Source organism: Sarcophilus harrisii, chromosome 2 (genome assembly GCF_902635505.1).
Source record: "Sarcophilus harrisii chromosome 2, mSarHar1.11, whole genome shotgun sequence".
Taxonomy (NCBI): Eukaryota; Metazoa; Chordata; class Mammalia; order Dasyuromorphia; family Dasyuridae; genus Sarcophilus; species Sarcophilus harrisii.
The window spans coordinates 184916232-184934801 of record NC_045427.1 but is presented as its reverse complement, the minus strand read 5'-3'; the positions used below and the strand labels follow the sequence as shown (position 1 = coordinate 184934801).

Genomic DNA, 18570 nt, shown 5'->3' with positions numbered 1-18570 from the left:
TAGCTACCATCAGTAAAAACTTTTAAAAGGTTAAAGGGGACTTCCCAGCATCACAAAAATCATTGTGACTCTACTCAGAAGAAGAGTGATCTGTGCATCAAACTTTTCAAAGAACACAAGAATGTAGTTTGGATTAAAACAAAACAAAACAAAACAGAAATTACTTATCATTTATGACCATTTCTCTACCCAGGGAAGAAGTAACTGCTTATTACATGGTATAAATTGCGTAGCCCAAGGTCTCCCAAATCCTTTGCCTGCACATCCAAGCATATTGGTCTAAACTGCCTACATTTCTTGGTCTTTTGAATTGAGTTCCTAAAATACTCTAATACAGATCTTTATATACAAAGAAATAAATGACATAACATAAGGAAAAAAATGTTTGATCTCTCATGTGGAGTGAGACCCATGACTAGAATATGACTTTAGATAGATATATCTTATTAAAAACAAGATCAGAATTAGAAAACTGATGAGAATTTTAAAGAATTCCAAAAATAAAAGTTTTTTTTTTAATCTTAGAGACAATAGGGAGCTACCCAAACTTTTGAACACAGGAATTATGTTGTCAGATCAATACTTTATGTTAATCAATTTGATCATTCTATGGAAGTGGAATGAATCAAAACCTCCACAGAGGAAAAAAACCCAAGGAAACCAATTGGGGGATATTGAAAGTCCAAGAGTAGGGTAATGAAGGCATGAACTAGGGTTGGTAATTGTGGAAGTGTAGAAAAAGGGACAGATTAAGGAGATATAGAGGTAAAATGAGCAAAATGTAGTAAATGATTGGATTGGAAGAATGAGGAAAAATAATTCAAGGTGATAGCTTCCTCCATAGAAATATATAAATGCCCAATAAAATGTTTTCTAGAAAATAAATACATAAATGAAAGATATAGTATTCAATTCATTATCGTTGAATGCTTATATAATATGTTGTATTTGCAAAACTGGTCACCATCATTTTAGTAGTTAGTTCTTAAGTTTCCTTAGAATTATTAAAGCAGATGAGGCCCATAAAACAGTAAGGATAACAACTCACAGCTAGGAAAAGTAATTTGGCTAGTAAATATTGTCAGAATGTGTTCTCTCTATTTTAGTCCTCTAATATACTATTCACAAACATATTTTCTAAATTGGAATTGTAGTGTGGCTGATAATAACTTGAAAAAATTGTGGAAAACATCTACAATGACTACAATATGGAAGATTTAGGAAGAAAGGTTATGAGGTTTATTTTAGATTGAATAAAGATATCTATAGGACTTCAAGATGAAAATAAGTAGGGTGTAGATGGTGACATGGGATTAGATCTGAGAAAAACAATTTACAAGTAAAAATGTAGACTTGGGGGTCATTGACTTAAAAATGATCATCGAACTCGTGGGAGATGGTAAAAGCAATGAAAAAGAAGAGAAAGGAAGAGAGCTGAGTTGAAAAGAAAAGAAATAAGGAGAAAAGAGAAGAAAAAAGAGAAGAGAAGGGAAAGAAGGAGTGTCCAGAAGAGTATAGCTGGTAGGAAAATCTATTTATTTAAAGGAAAAGCTAATCAAATTGCAGAGATAGATAGTAAAATTATAATAGTGGGAGACTTCAAAGTATTTTATTCAGACTTAGGCAAATCTAATAAAAAGATAAACAAAAATGAAACTGAATAGAACTTTAGAAAAGTTAGATATGAAGGACAATTGGCAATTATTGAATGGAAGCCAAAAAGAATTTCTATATTTTACATCTGAATATCTTTATAAAACTTTACCGTGAATTGGGGGATATCACTTTTTTGTTTGAATTTTATTACTTTGAAAAGTTTTAAGTGATATTTAACCGCTTGTTATTACAATGAATATTATTGTCAAACTATCTAGAACCCTATACTTGACTAATAATTAATCAGCAAACTATCATGTGCTAAATGGTGGGATAAAAACAATAGGAGAAGAAGAGGCCTAATATTAATCTGCTCTCAAGGGACTTAAAATCTAGTTGGGCAGATATGATTAGTATTCACAAAAATGAATGATTAATGTAAGACAAAATTTAATTAAATAGTAAATTATCTTGTTTAGATTTATAGAAGGATAGAAGATGATAAAGTCATCCAAAGAAATGGTGTCATGGAAAGAGCCTTGGATTTAAAGTGAAAGGAGGGAAATTTAAGTTATAATTTGACTACCTGATTCCTTTGTAACCAAGAGGTAGGATGCAAACTCAAGTATTCCTGACTCTCAAGTCCAGTGCTCTAATGCATTGAACCACCAGCTCTCTTTCTAAAGGGAAGAATTATTATTTATTCCTAGGTGATATATCTCTGTGAATGTAGTCTAAAAGAGCATTAGGGTTTTTTTTTTAAATCATGTCTCACTGTTGATATATATTAAGCTTGCCATCACCAAAATTTTCAAATCTTCTTCACATAAACAACTGTCTAACCATGTATCCCCCTCTGTCCTTCTGCTGAAGTTGATTTTAAAAAATCAAGCATAAAACTTTATATTTATTCCTATTAAATTTCATCTTATTCAATGCAAATCGTGCATAGAACAATATCGTGTTCTAGCCTGTCAAGATCTTTTTGAATCCTTATTCTGTCATTCACTGTGTTGGCTATCTCTCCCAGCTTTGTGCCATCTGCAGATTTAATTAGGATTCTGTCTAAGCCTTTATCCAAGCCATTGATAAAAATGGTGACTAGCACAGGGCCAAACACAGATCCTGGGGCACTCCACTGGAGATCTCTTCCCAAATTGGCAGTAGATTTTAAAAAGACATGTACAGAGGATGGAAGCAAGCAAAAATGAACAGAAAATGAATACAAACAAGGCACACTCTTAAAAATAGTGTAAAGAATGCTAAAACTCACAATAAGCTGAGGCTGATGGGGAAAAGAACAAGGGACATCAAAGTTTATTTTGTTTTATTTAAAAGCTGCATCAGATAAAATGAATGAGCAGACAGAACAAGTTGAATGGGATGATGATAACTGACAGAATGGAAAGCAGAACTCCTCAAATCTCATTTGGCTTCTTTTTTCTCCATCAAGGAGAAAGATCTTTGGATTGGGAAGAACAGGAAAAATGACTAATAGGGAGTTGATAACCTAGATGAGAAAGAATAATTAGAGAGTTTCTAGCTACTCTTGATAAATTCAACTCATCTTGCCCAGTAAACTACTTCCTAGATTGTTAAAAAGTTGGGCAGATTTGATTGCCCAGACACTGTCAGTGATCTTTGATAGATTGTGAATAATTGGAGAGATACTATAGTATTGGAGGAAGACAAATATCCTCATATCTAAAAATGGGAAGAGTACAGGCTATAAACCACAGGCTAGTGAGCTTGACTTTGATTCTTGGCAAAGTTCTAGAATGAATCAGGCAAGAGACTATTAGTGAACATCTAGAAATGCAAACAGGGATCACAGAGAGTCAGCATGCTTTGGTTAGAATAGATCATTCTAGACTATTTCATTCTTTAACAGTTACTAATCTTATCAATAAGAGGTATGCTATATATCTAGATTTTGTAGATTTTTACAAAATGACTGACACATGAAAAGAAGAGGGAGGAAGATAATAATCATGTATACCATGTCTGCTATGTGCCAGAAGTTGTGCTAAGCTCTTTACAAATTCTATCTCATTTGATCCTGACAACAATCTTGACAGGTAGCTTGATAGGTAGCTCTTTACAAATATTGAATCATTTGATCCTGACAATAACCTTGATACAAGAAATTAAGATAAATAGAAATTAAGTGATTTCCCTGGTCACACAGCTAATATGTGTCTGAGACTGTTGCTAAGTGGTGAATAAAACACTGAGTTTGTGATATATGAATCTTATGAAATATTATTGTTCTGTAAGAAATGAACAACAGGATGACTTCAGAGAGGGCTGGAGAGAGTTACATGAACTGATGCTGAGTGAAATGAGCAGAATCAGGAGATCATTATACACTTCAACAATACTATATGATGATCAATTCTGATGAATGTGGCTCTCTTCAACAATGAGATGATCCAGACCAGTTCCAAATGTTCAGTAATGAAGAGAGCCATCTACACCCAGAGAGAGGACTATGGGAAATGAGTGTGGATCACCACATAGCATTTCTACTCTTTCTGTTATTGTTTGCTTCCTTTTTTGTTTTCCTTCTTGGGTTTTTTTTTTACCTTCTTTCTAGATCCATATTTTCTTGTACAGCAAGATAACTGTATAAATATGTATACATATATTGTATTTAACATATACTTTAACATATTTAACATGTATTGGACTGCCTGTCATCTAGGGGAGGAGATGGGGGGAAGGAGGGGAAAACTTGGAACAGAAGGTTTTGCAAGAGTCAGTGTTGAAAAATTACCCATGCATATGTTTTGTAAATAAAAAGCTATAAACACATACACACACACACACACCACACACACACACACACACACACACACACACACACACACACAAACACACACAGAGTTTGGAATCATCAAGACTCATCTTCATGAGTTCAAATCTAACTTCAGATATATCCTAGCTGTTCAACTCTGGACGAGTCATTCAATCCTGAATGCTTGTTTCCTTATATGTAAAAAGAGTTAGAAAAGAAAATGGCAAACTACTCTAGTATCCTTGCCAAGAAAGACCCAAATGGGGTCATTGACAGTTGGACACTACTAAACTGACCAAACAAGAACTTCTTGACTCCAGGTCTACTATACCAACTAGCTTTCCCACATGACAAAGAATAGTGACTAAATGACCCAAAGAATACTCAAAGCATAGTAATTAATGATTTGGTAGATGAGCACTTTAGTGATCATTCTTTTAAGGCATTCATTCCCCTTTTCCTATTCATAATAATTATTTTATTGTATGTCCTAGGAATTTCATTCTCAAGATTTTATCATAATTTCCCGACTTATTGTCCTTATAGAATGTTAGTATATTGGCATGGCCTCAGTGGACTTTTTTTGTTATCCAGTGGTTATTTTGATTCCTGTGACCCATTTATTTTAATTACATTTATTTTAAATTTTCAAAACATAAGCATAGATAATTTTCAGCATTCATCCTTGCAAAACCTTGACCCATATAGTTTCAAGGTAGTCCAAGCCGAGTGATTTCCATTTTTCAAGTGTAGGAAACTTTTATATTAAGAATGGTTTCTTGTATTTCCTTTTCTTTGCATATTAAACATCAATAATCTTTAAACTTATCATTTGTATGTTAAAAGTTTAACAAATTTTTCCCTGACTGAAAATTTTGTAAAATGTCTTATCTCAACATTTGAAAATATGGGTGCCTTCTTCCAAACATGTTCTCAGGGTAATTATTTGTATATAATTGTGTAAACTACCTATACTGAGATAAGTGCTGTTTCTCAAAGTCACTAAATATGTGTCATTTTTAGGCTAATGCTGAGACAACTTCTCATTTTCTCTAGAAAAAAAAGTGGTTACTTTTCCATTTTTTTCCCAACTCTCCAACCAAAACCAAGTACCTATTTCTAAGCTTGGAGGATTGGAATGTAGGGTGAGTTCCCTAAAAGACCAATCATAAATTCAGGAAAAAGAAGTCTTAAAACAAACATATAAAATAACTGTCTAAAAGATCAGGAATCAGTTCTCTAGTTAAGTATAGTTCCCAAATATTCAAGACCATGAAGTAAAACCTACATAAGCTATGTTAAAATTGAAGCTTTTTTTCCGAGATAAGCAAGATCTGCCCAGACTTAAATTGCTTTGTTGTCAAAGACTTGTGCTGTGACTTTTCAGTGGCTGCTAGTGTTTATATTGGTGTGGCAAAAACTTGTGTATGAACAAGAATTCTATAGGTCTAGTGAAGATAAGTGGAAGGAAACAAATATTTTGTGATTAGAATATATTACAAATCACCTGGATAGAAAGAGGAAATGGAAGATAAGTTTGGGAAATAGAACAGAAGTTGGGCCTCAGTAATTATCCAGAGTTTGTATTAGAGATGGGGGATTTGGAGAAAGCAGATAGGAATAAAATATTTATGAAGCCAAGATAGCTTAGAAGAGATGGAAAATCCTTCAGAAAGAAACCATGAAGACATAAAAGAAAATAATTCTAATGAGAAAGAAAAAAATGGATGCTGTCTTTTAATATGTATGTATATAGATCTCAAAAACATATAGTATGTATGTATGTATATATACATGTACATTTTAACAGATATGTATAGATTATAGGGAAAAGAATAGGGAATAGAAACTAGTGAATACAAGAATGTGGCATGGTCCTATAAAAATGTCAAGAGTATTAAAGCTCAGAATGATTTGAGGATATTGAGGTAAGTTAAGGGGGAAAATGTTATATTAAAAAAAGGAAGAATATCAAAGAAGTGATAGAACTTTTGCCCCAGGGAATAGAATGATGATAACCGATTACCAAGAGAAGGAAGAGCTGGTCAAGTCTCATTTTGCTTTTCTTTTCTCTTACAAGGAGAGCAGATTTTGCATTGGAATGAATTTTTAAAAATAACTAAAAAGGAGTTGGAACCCAAGATAAGTAAGAAAATTGTAAAAGAGCATCTAGTTTCTCTTGAAAAATTCAAGTTACCCAATCTAGAAGAACTATGTCTTTGGATACTGAAAAATTTGATGGAAATGATTATGGAACTGTTGTTGGTTTAATGGAAAACAAGAATGTTACCAAAAGATTGAGTAAGGTCAATGCCATAATTTGTGATATGTTTCTTGAAATTTTTATCCACATCCTATGTATTACTAAATGGTCTACAATCCAATTTTTTAAAATAGTGATTCTTGACCCCATATGGGATCTTTTAATACAATGTGAGGGTTGCAAAATTATGACTTATTGTCAGTAAATGTCTGTTTTGTATATCATCTTTATATATCTATATATTTGATGTCACATAAAAATTTCTTTGGCAAGTGGAAAAAGTTTAAAAAGATTTAATAATTCCCCGAGAATATCCTTTCTCTTCTTACTACTATTGACCTTTAACCGAAATTTTTCCATTACTCTGGTTCCTGAATTTCCTCATTTAAGAATATTTTTTACATATTCATCAGGACTCTATACCAGAAGTCAAACACCATATAATGCTGACTCCCAAATGCAGCCCAAACCAGATGAAAATGTAATTGGGAAAATTTAACAAAATAAATAAAACTATAATAGAAGATAGATAATATTAATATATGATTTTCTAAGTCAATATGCAGCCCACAGAGATCTTTTTCTAGTGTTTATTACCCTCATTTCTATCTGAGTCTGACATTACTACTAAACACCTCCTTAGCCCATAATTTTTATTTATCTGTTTTTTTTTAACCTATATGTTTTGTTTTTCAGTGAATAAGATACTGTAATGCAGTTACTGGTCTCATCCTATTTTTCTCAGTAATGTTTATGAGACCACATTCTTCTTTGTATTAGGATATGTAATTCCTTTTTCTTGTAATGTTTAAACTTTTTATTTATTTTTAGATATCTGAAGCCATGAAATTTATCACTCATTCCTTTTCTGGATCTTAACTCCTGTGAACTTCAAGACATCTTATCTACAATTTTTTCTTCTCATCTAGTACCTACCGCCTGTGATTTTCAACTTAGTGGGTATAACTCCATTTTTTTTTTTACATCAAGTTTTAAAATTAGATTTTCAAGATGCCTAACAAAAGCATCATAACCAATCTTTTTTATAACGTTGTCCATCCCTGAATTGTCCTGTATGTTTAGTTACTAGTCCAGAAATAGAAATACTATTCTCACTTTCTTAATCAGCAAATGATTATCAAAGTTTGCATTTTGCCTCTGAACCCATTGGCTTTGATGTGCAGCAACGATGAAGACTCAAGCCTCCCGTCTAAGACTTTTCAGTTTTGAGAAATGTTTTTGTGCCTTCTAGTCCTAACATTTGTGCCTATGTGAACCATAGTCAGCCACTTTGATAAATCCTTGGTAATGCTACCATATTTTGTGTATGTGTTTTGGGAAGAGCCTTATACCTCATCTGAATGTCACTGACCCTAAAGAATAGTATTTTCATCCAATGGCCTATATTCCATGATGTCTTACTTGACAACACTGGTGGAACCACAACATTGCTCCAAGGAGAACAAGCAATCACTTCTTTAGATTATCTAGCTTTCACCTCTTTACTTTATACTTGTTTCTTAGTCTTCTATCCTCTTCCATCTCAACACACATTAGTCAGGATTCTTTTCTGCACCTATTTCTCACTTTGTTTTCAGTCAGGTCTTCATTTAAAAAAAGAAAGAAAGGAAGGAAGGAAGGAAGAAAGAAAGAAAGCAAGAAAGAAAGTTTTTTTTTTTTTTTTTTTAAGCAGACCTAATTCAGTCCAGATCTGTTCTCTCTCAGGGGCTCAATTAGTTCAATATCCTAGAGCTCTGGGAAGGGTACCTGCTTTGAAGTAAGATGCTATCTATGACCTTTATTACCTAGGTGATTTATAAATCACTTAACCTCACTAAACCTTAGTTTCTTCATCCACAAAATGAGGGGACTGCATATGATGGCTTCTAAAATCCCTACTTGCTTTATATGTATGGTCCAATGCACGTTTCTCCTTCCAAAACACATTTTGATTGAGAAATAAGGTGTTTATGAAGTTTGAAATGTTAAAGACTAACTGAAATATTGCAAAAATTACACGAGATTAGAAGTTTTGATGGTTTGGGATATGCATCATGGGGACAGTGATGGCAGGGAATACCTGTGGTGACGAGATTAATATGAAACACTGCAAGAAAGAAAATTCGCTTGTTATTTGGACGGGTTCATTCATTGTGCCTAATTGATTCAAGGGCAGTGGGAAAGAATCCTATTCAAGAAGCTCTAAGTCTTGGTGGAGTGGAAGGAAGTGAAGGGGAAAAGAGAGGTTGAGAGAAAGGAGCAGGATGACATTTTGGGGAGGCAAGAATTTTTGCACTCCTTGGCCCTGAGTTTGAGAACGTATACTTTGCAAGATCACTCCCGGCATGATGCCGAAAGGCTCTTGGCCCCTGCGGAGTGAGTGGGTGATTGATTGCTGATAAGACTGGTGAAATACCGCTGGCTGCTCGATGGAACTCTGCCCTGGAGTCGGGGGCTACCTGTCCCTCCGAATGACTTCATTTCCAGCGATTTTCTGAGGTTGAGCTTAGTGGTCTGCAGGGGGCCTAGCAGCAAGCTGGCTCCAGAACAGCTGGGAAGCTGCCTCTGCGTGGCCCCCAGAACTGCGCCTCTTTCTCTGGCTCCACGGCTGCTTTGCATGCAGCGAGCGGCCCCGGCGCAGTCCTGCTGATACGGCTGTTGTAGAGCGGTTATTGCTTCAACACATTTAGACACAGCACCTCTGTAATTTGTCTCGACGTGATATCATCTTTTGTCTCAGCAAACTGACCCTTTTATCAGTCTTCGTTCTGCTTTCTTTCAGCTCCTCCGGATTCCTTGCCAGCACCAGTCTGGGACAATGGAACAGAATTGGGGGGAGGGGGAGAGGAAAGATGCAGATGTTGATGGGAGCGGGGAGGTGGGGAAGGGATGGAAGAGGGAGGATGACCAATTGATTTCAAAGTTGTTTACTGTTCAAGGAAAAAAATGCCCAAGCAGCAGCCTTCTTTCTTAAAGTGCCTTTCAGTTGCCCTGTAGGCTTGTATGGGTAAGGTGTGAGGGTACATCTTACTTCTGTTCTGGAAGTGGGTGGGAAAGAGAGTCTAGATAGAATATAACCAATGATAAAGTGTTTCTGGGACTGGGACCTTGAAAACCTTTTATTGATTATGACCTTTATTAATTTGCCTTTTCCAATTGAACCCACAACTTTTTCTTACATCTAGTCCAGTGAGAATTTTTAAAATTCCATTTACTTTTATGATCTTTGTCATTTAGCAGTCATGTTAACCTTCTACAGGTACTGTATTTATTTATTTATTTGGTCCTTTTTTAATCAAGGCCTGGTACTTTCCCAAAGGGAGTGTAGGGACTTCCCTGCATGATCAATCAAGAATTTTACTCTTTAAAACAGAAGGATTTTACATACAAGCTGAAAGGAGTTAAAATGAAACCCACCCAAAGCCCAACTATCTGTCTGTCTCTCTGTCTCTGTCTAGCCTCTTTTTCCCTCTGTCTTCTTTGTTCCTTTCTCTGTGTATCTCTCTCCTTCTCTTCATCCTGTCTCTTTCTTCTTTATCTTCTCAACCCCCCACTTCTTGTTCTCTCTTCCTGTCTTTCTCCTAATCTTTTTTCTTCATTTCTCTCTTTTCCTCTGGTTGCATCAATCTACTCTGTCTCAATACTCATTTTTCTCCTAATTACCTCATCTTTCCCCCCTTTCTGTTTCTCCCTCTTTCTGTTTTTATCTCTGTCTCTTTCTGTCTGTTATTTGTTTCAATCCTGAATTTTCCCCGATCACCTCACTTCTCTATTTCTCTGTTTTCTTTCTGTCTGTGTCTCTTTTTCTTTGTCTTTCTAGTTGTCTGTTTCTCTCTTTGCATCTTCTTGCCTTTCTCTTGAGCTTCTATCTGGGTCTCTGTCTTCATATCCCTGCTTTGCTATTGCTCTCTTTTCCCTCTCATTTCATATCTCTCCCAGTCCCCTCCCCCATTTCTGTTCTTTTCTCCCCCTTCTCCATGCTACTTTACCAATCCTTCCTCAGTATATTCTATTTCTTGCTTCACTCTCCCCACATCTACTTTTATCCCCCCTCTATCTCTCTGTGTTTCTGTCTCTCTGATTCTGTCTTTATCTCTTTCTGTCTCTGTCCCACCTCCTCCCCCTTCCTTTTCTCTTTGTTTCTGTCTGTCTGTCTTTCTCTCCCCACTGCATCAATTCTGTCTCTCAGTTCTTTCTTCCTCTCTCTTTCTCTACAGAAGGGCAGCATGTGCTCTCTCTTTCTCTCTCTCTCTCTCTCTCTCTCTCTCTCTCTCTCTCTCCTCTCTGTCTCTCTCTCTCTGTTTCTCTCTCTCTGTTTTACAGTTTGACATAATAACAGCAATGGTGGCTCTTCAGCCATTTCCCCCCAATGCCATAAATCGTAGACTGCAAATAGAATTTCCAAACAGGCACTAGGGGAATTTGTGGCGCACTCCCACTCCCTTTTTATTGAAGGTTTATGAGACATGGCAGAGCAGTTATCAGCAGGTTTACAGTAGTGTCCAGGGAATGACTTTGAATATCTTGCCTTGGATTTGTCTCTATTCTCCCTCTGTTCTTTCTGGTTCCATGACCTTTCACCAAAATCAGTTACCCAGAAACCCCCAAACAACAGAAACAAAAACAACAGCCCACTCCAAATCTCTTCAAAACTGATTTCAATCTATTTTAAATATTTAGATGTTTAACTTTTTTTTGGTTTACACTTAAATCTCAGGTTTAAAATAGTTAAAGGGTAGAGTCTGCTTGTTCTGCCAGTACCATTTGCATTTCTATTGTTAGGGCTGTGTTTCCCTTTGTGTGAATAATTAATGTTTATGAAGCACTCTAAGGTTCCCTGCTGCAAGGGGCAAAGTACTCTTTATTATTGGACTCGTTTTGGAATCAAGAGATCCTTTCCCCTCTCTACCCCAGCTTCCAAAGTTTTATCTAGATTGAACTTTGAAATGCAGTCATGGTGAGAAAATGAAATTTGGTTCTTGCATGCCCTGAGTGATGACCGCCCACCTTCCCAATTGTATGTAGGAAAGGCCAGTGTGTACCAAGATGAATGGTAAGATCTCAAAAAGGGAGGGAGGAAAAGAGCAAGGGATGGGCTCTAAACTGCCACAATCCCTGCAATTTCACACATGCTGGGTGGCTCATTACTTTCCAGCTACAGGCTGGGGTGCCAGAACTCCCTGATTTGCCCAATTCTCTTCTGCTTTCATGCTATGGAATTCATTTTCCCATACAAACAGTAAGAAATGGTTCTTAGGCTAGTTCATAAAATCTCATTTAATGCATAATGAATCTGAAATATAGCAGGAAGGAGAAAAAAGAAGGGGAACAGGAAAGAAAGAGGGGAAAGAAGAAAAAGAAGAGAATATGTGGAAGCAAGGAAAGGACAAAAATTGTAGAAAGCAGAGCACAGCCAGCTCAAAAGGACTATGTAAATCAGGGAGATTCCATCCACTTTCTGGCCTTAATAAGCTTCTTGGGATAGCTTGGGATCCTCATTCCTCCTGCATTTTATTTCTGGAGAAAGGTGAATTACCCACTTTCTAAGTGACTTCCAAAGAAACTTTTGGAACACGATCTATTTTGTACACAGATCCATCCTATATCTCTGAAACTGACAAATGAAAATGATTTTTTAAGACAAAAGGAGCGTTTGATTTTGGGTCTCCCTGATAAATTTTTAAGTCTAAACCTATCTAAATTTTTTTGGAGATTTCAAAATAGCTAGAGTCAGTTGTTTTCATCATCTATCTGCTTTTTCTTCTTTCATTTAATTTTCTTTGCCTCTTCTTTCTTCTCTGTTTATTTTATCTAAATTGGTACATCTCACATCATCTGGTGTATTGTTCTTAACACAGTTTTGTTGTTGTTTAGTTATGTTCACTCATGTTTAACTCTTCATGACCTTATTATTATTATTTTTTGTTTTGCTTGTTTGATTTGGGCAAAGATAAAACGTAGTTTGTCATTTCTTTCTTCAGTTTATTTGACAGTTGAGAAAAGTGAGGCAATCAGGATTAGGTGACTTGCCCAGAGGCACAGAGCTGGTAAGTATCTAGTTATTCAAATCTAAGATAGATTTGAATAAGGGAAGAGTCTTTCTGACTTCAGGCCCTGCACACTATCTACCTCTCTCCCATGACATCGTTGGTGTTTAAATATTAGCTGTCATTTATATAAAGCTTTATGGTTTGCAAAGCACTTAGCATATTTTATATAATTTCATCTCCACAGCAGCCTTTGCATGGCAGATGTTAGAAAGATGACTATTTTACAGAGAATGAAATTTGAGTTTCAAAGAAGTGGAATTGATTTGTCTGTGGGTAACAAACCTAGGAAATGTCAGAAGAATTTGAACTCAGATCTCTCCAGATATCAAATTTTGATCTCTCTCCTCTATGCTTCACCATATCTATAGTAATAAATGTTGGTTGAAAAATAAATGTTGATTGAAAATCCCATTTGCCCCTCTCCAGTTGTAATGCCACAGTAATGCCATAGTCTCCTTGAATTGCCCTACCTCAGTCATTCTGCCTCAAACCTCAGGCTATCATACTACCCTTCCCCCTTGATCATCAGAATAATTGATAAGGATAAAAGATCTTATATTTTAGAATATCAGATGCTGTTCTTCCCAATCTATTAGAATAGCAGATACCCTTCCCCATCAGAATATCAGATAATCTTCCCATCTCCAGTGCCTCCCTATCATGTCATCCGCTCCCCATTATGTTATTGTTTCTGACTCCCTATAAAGAATCTCTGTACCCCACATTCGATACTGGATACTTGGAGACAATAGTCCGATCCAATCAATTGAGTTACTCTCCAATAATTTAAATATAACTCTCTAACCTCTATCTCACCTCAGTTTCTCTGTCATTACACAGTGAAATTAAGTGGATTATGGTAGGTTGCAAGAGCATCCAGAGAAAGTGATACACTGGTGAATCCGTAGGCAAGATAATCATAAACTTGGCAGGTTTGCTTCAATATCACTTTGAGCAAGTCATTTAACTTCTTTGACTTTTAGTTTTCTCTTATTTTAATGCTGGAGAAACTGAGGCAAGTTAGAGATTAGAGAGTTTTAATATTTTATTGAAGAGCTTAATTGATTGACTGGACAGGACTCTCATCTCAAAGTATCCAGTGGTGAATGTGAGAATTCCAGGGTTTTTTTGTAGGACTCTAGTAAGATGAGAAACAAATGCAGGAAGCAAACAGCAGGAAGTCTCAGGACCATAAATTTGGTTCTAGCAGGATGGGGGGGGGGGAAACTACAAACTACAAATTCTTAGGAAACCAGAGTCAGGATGTCTAAATAAACAGAAGTAAAGATGCCAATTAGGTTTCCAAAATAGTCTTATCTTTTGGAATGTTTAGAGGGAATAGTGCAGCCCTAATGGACAGGAAAAAGGGTTGGATACCAGCACTCAGGACAATGGAGATATAATTCAGGGAAACTAATGCAAGGAAACTGAGGTAAAACAGTTCAAGAAGATGGTGGCATAACAATATAAACTTGAAATTGAATTAGAAAAGTTTGTGAATTAAAAAAAATGGATATCTATTTCAACAGAATATTTTTGGTAATCATATATATTTTATTTTATATATTTAAAAACATCATTTTGAAGAGGGGTCCATTGACTTCATCAGAATGCCAGAGGTATCCAAGATGTCAAATGTCTTTTCCAATCTTAACAATCTATGATCTCTTATGATAATGAGGTTACTTAGGGGGTCTCATTTTGGGCTGCCCTTACTAAAAAGCAGGTAGTAGAATGGAGAGCAATTTTACAGAGATGTTTGGGATATTCTTAGTCTGTTTCCTTAAGACAGTCACTTTCTTGTTGCCTTATTTTAACTTGGAATGTGGAAAATATTTAGATTCTCTAGGGAGAAAAAAGTGGTAGCATCATCTTCAGAAGTCAATCAAGTGGAAAGAACATTGATTTAGGAATAAAGAATACTAGGTTCTTTGGAATTTGAGCAAGTCTTTTTGAGTCTTGGTACCTCGTTTCCTCATCTATAAAATGGGGAAAATGATAACATCCTAATCTGGCCTTAGAATTATTGTAGGATAAAATAAGATAATGAATGCAAAGGTTTTGGGGAAGTTTAAGGTCACTGCAGAAATATAAGGCATTCACTGTGATCTTTAGTGTCCCCTATCCAGTATACCTAGCGTAAGCCATCTCAAAAGTCTTAAGATTTAATAGTTTTATCAAGTTTTGGTAAAACATAGAGCCATAGAACCAGGGATAAGTCATAAAAATATATAACTATAGTAGTATGAAATGACAAATGCATTGGGGATGGAGGCAAGGGAAACAGTTTAAGCTTTAATAACTTAAAGTTGCTCTAAGACTTTTGGGACCTCATGTGATAATGTCAGTTTGTGTTTCTAATAGGTTTTTAACGCTTATAAAATATTTTCCTCAAAGTAACTCTGGGGATAACTAATATTATTTTCCCTATTTTTCAGATGAAAAAAATAAGGCTAAAAGAGACTTGCTCTTGGTCACATATCTTGTATGGTCAGAGCAAAGATTTGGAAACCTTTTAATACTCTCCTTTTATCTATTTATTTATTTGGGTTTTAATTTCTCAAGTGATAATAGAACCAAACTGTCTCTAAATGAGATTGCTTTGTTTATGCAGTCCTATGGTTCAGTACATCTGGAAGAGAATTTAATGTTAAACTGATCAGAGGACATAAACACATACATACATACATACCATAAATCTGATACTGCTGATATTGGGGGATATAATTCATTTATTCATTCAGTAAAAACATTTAGTAACTATTTTAACTACATTATGTTTGCAGTATCTTATGCTATATGCTCTTAAAAATTCAAAGTTTTGATGAAACATGGTATAAGTTTAAGCTTTAACAGAATATCAACATTTTGATAAAATATGGTCCTGATTCTCTTGGTCCCTTATGCTTTAGTAGAGAAATAAGATGAAAAGACATAACAGATAATATTACATGATAAATGAGCTAAAGAGGGGGAAAATGGTGTTATGTGGGTCAGAACAGGAACACCATTACCAAGAGGGAGGAATCAGAGAAAGTTTAATGGAGGAGGTGGTATTTAAATTAGATTTAAGGGACAGGCAGGAATTCAAGTGACAAAAAGGATGAGGGAGGCTGTTTCATGCATAAAGAACACAATGGGCACTCTCAGAGCTGGAAGGGTGCAATGTGCTTCTGGGAGTCAGGGGAGGCCTCTTGGGCTAGATCATAGACTTCATGAATGATAGGGATGTATTTTAAAGCTGGAAAGGTCAAGTGATTGTGAAGAATCCTGAATACCAGGCAAAGGACTCTGAACATGATTGGGCTAACAATAGGGAACCACTAAAAATTTCAAGAAAAATGAGTGATTTGATCAGTTTTATACATGAGAAAGAGTATTTTAACAGTGATATCTAAGTAAATCTATATGGCTTGGAGTAAAATGAGTTGTAGATTAGCTCAAAGAATCACACTATCTTGAAATTAGAGATAATATAAGAAGTCATTTAATCAATTCAACATTTTTCCAAATGAGAATCTTTCCCAAAACCTCCCAGCCAGGTGGTCATCCACTTTGCTAGAATATCTGTGGGAAAGAGGAATTCACTACTTTCAAAGACTGTCCATTCTACTGCTTGTGTCATTTCAGTCGTATTTCACTCTTAAGTGACTGCATTTGGGTTTCTGAATAAACTTAATCATTTGAAAGTTTTTCTTTACACCAAGTATTGAGCCACTTCTCAACAACTTCTACTTATTACTTTAATTTTCATCATCTAGGGTCAAGCATTTTAAGTCTTAATCCTTCTCCCATAGGATAAAATACTTGAAGAAAAAAATCATTGATTCTGTCCCAATTTAAACTTTTCTAGGCTAATTATTCCCCAGTTCCTTTAGCTGATCCTAATCATCCAAAATGGCCAGCACATCTCCTTACCTGGACATTATGCCAATCAGTGCACCCTAAGTTTACACTGACCTTTTTGACTTTTTTATTAAACTTATCATCCACTAACACACCCAAGTCTCTTTATAGGTATTGGTATTATCTATGAATTCTCCATGCAATAAATGTAGTTGATTAGTTGACCTAAGTTTTGGATTTATATACCTCTCTATCAAAATTTCATCTCATATGGAAAATGCCATCGCATCGAGAGAGAGAGAGAGAGAGAGAGAGAGAGAGAGAGAGAGAGATAGAAGAGAGGAGAGAGTGAGTGTGTGTGTGCTAGCGAGTGAGCTATGGAGACTGAATTTGGATTTTAGCATAGTATTTTCACTTTTTTTGGCCTTTTTCTTATGTTTTTTTTTTCTTTTTTGATCTGACTTTTTCTTGTACAACATGACAAATATGGAAATATATTCAAAAAATTGTACCTGTATAACCTGCATCAGATTGTTTGCTGTTTGACGGAGGAGAGAGGTAAGGGAGCAAGGGAGAAAAACATTGGAACACAAAATCTTATAAAAATGAATCTTAAAACTATCTTTACATATATTTGGAAAAATAAAATACTAAAAAATTCATCTTATTAATTTTTGTATAACATTCTATCCTGCAGGATTCTTATTCTGTTATCCACTTGTTTCTCCTTTGTTTCAATGGATGCAAATTTTAAAAGAATGCCATCGTTCTTTCATCTGTGTCATTAATGAAATCTCCAAGCACCACAGAATCAAAGACTGATCACTTGGGCTCTTCTCTAGAGATTTCTCTCTAAATTCAAGCTGGGAGAAATCTAAGAGTTATCTACTCTCCTCATTTTAAATATGGTAATGGTACTCAAAGAAAGGAAGTAATGTCCAAGGTCACACAAGCATTAAGTAGCAGAGCTGGGTTATTAACTTAGATTCTTTGACCCTAAAAGCAAAGCTCTTTTCACTATATCACATATATAGTCTCCTTCTAAATTAATGATATTTCTTTTAATTTGTTTACTTAACTACATCTGAATCCACCCAACAATTTTCTGTATCATATATGTATAAAAAGATATAGATATCATGAGAAACTTTATCAGGAGTTTTGTAAAAATCCAGGTGTACATTTCCTTCATTTATCAGTCTAGTAACCATGCCAAAACAGGCAATATGGTTAGTTTGGCATGACATTTTATATAAGAAAAAATATTTATGCATTTTATTTTTACATTGAAGTCACTTTCATATATTCCATCCTTTCAATTCAGCCTTCCATTGTAATAGAGGAAAAAATGTTTAAGCAAATACCGACCAACATGACAATTTTATCTGATACTAGATGCAATATTCAGCATTTATAGTTCTCCAACTTTTTAATGAGAAGATGGAAATAATCTTTATTTTCCATCCTCTAAAACCAAAATTGGTCATTAATGAGTCCTTAATCTAAACTAAGCTTCCTTTAAATTTTGTTTTCATTTACATGATTGCATTCGTTCGTGCATTGAACTTACATATTATGCTGGTTCTATTTATTCTCTAGTAAACCTGAGGTCTCCTTAGTAAGAGGATCACATGGTGGATGGTAGTATAAGGTATAAGGACATATGGGCAAGTGTTTGGTATGTAGTGAATCTGTGGTGTTTCCCCTCATAATAGGCATTTATGATGTTTTGAGATCCAAGTTCTTCTGGGAAGTGGCAGTTCCCCTGAGAAGGAAAGGGAGAGGGTTTTGATTAGTTACTGGCTCAAGAGCAAATCCTCTTCATGTCTTTTATTGTTCTAAGTTTGATGCTGTGGGAGCCTGAGATTTTTGAAAGGTGATGTTGGTTACCCTTTCAGGGAGTGCCATGTGCTATGCTACTTAGGTAGAAATATATGAATTAGAAAGAATACATTGAAGGTTTCCAAAGTATATACAGGTCTTTCATATCAGATATGAGCTTCTAAAATGAAAGTTAC

The 18570-nt window shown here is 35.3% G+C and overlaps 1 long non-coding RNA gene across 1 annotated transcript in view; it reads left to right on the top strand.

Annotated features, from left to right (window-relative positions):
- Window positions 1-18570, top strand: part of LOC116421481 — a 66741-nt gene that overhangs the window by 13894 nt on the left and 34277 nt on the right. The window contains exon 2 of the long non-coding RNA XR_004231852.1: window positions 7488-7616. This is a non-coding gene — a long non-coding RNA (uncharacterized LOC116421481). The remainder of the gene's footprint in view (window positions 1-7487; window positions 7617-18570) is intronic.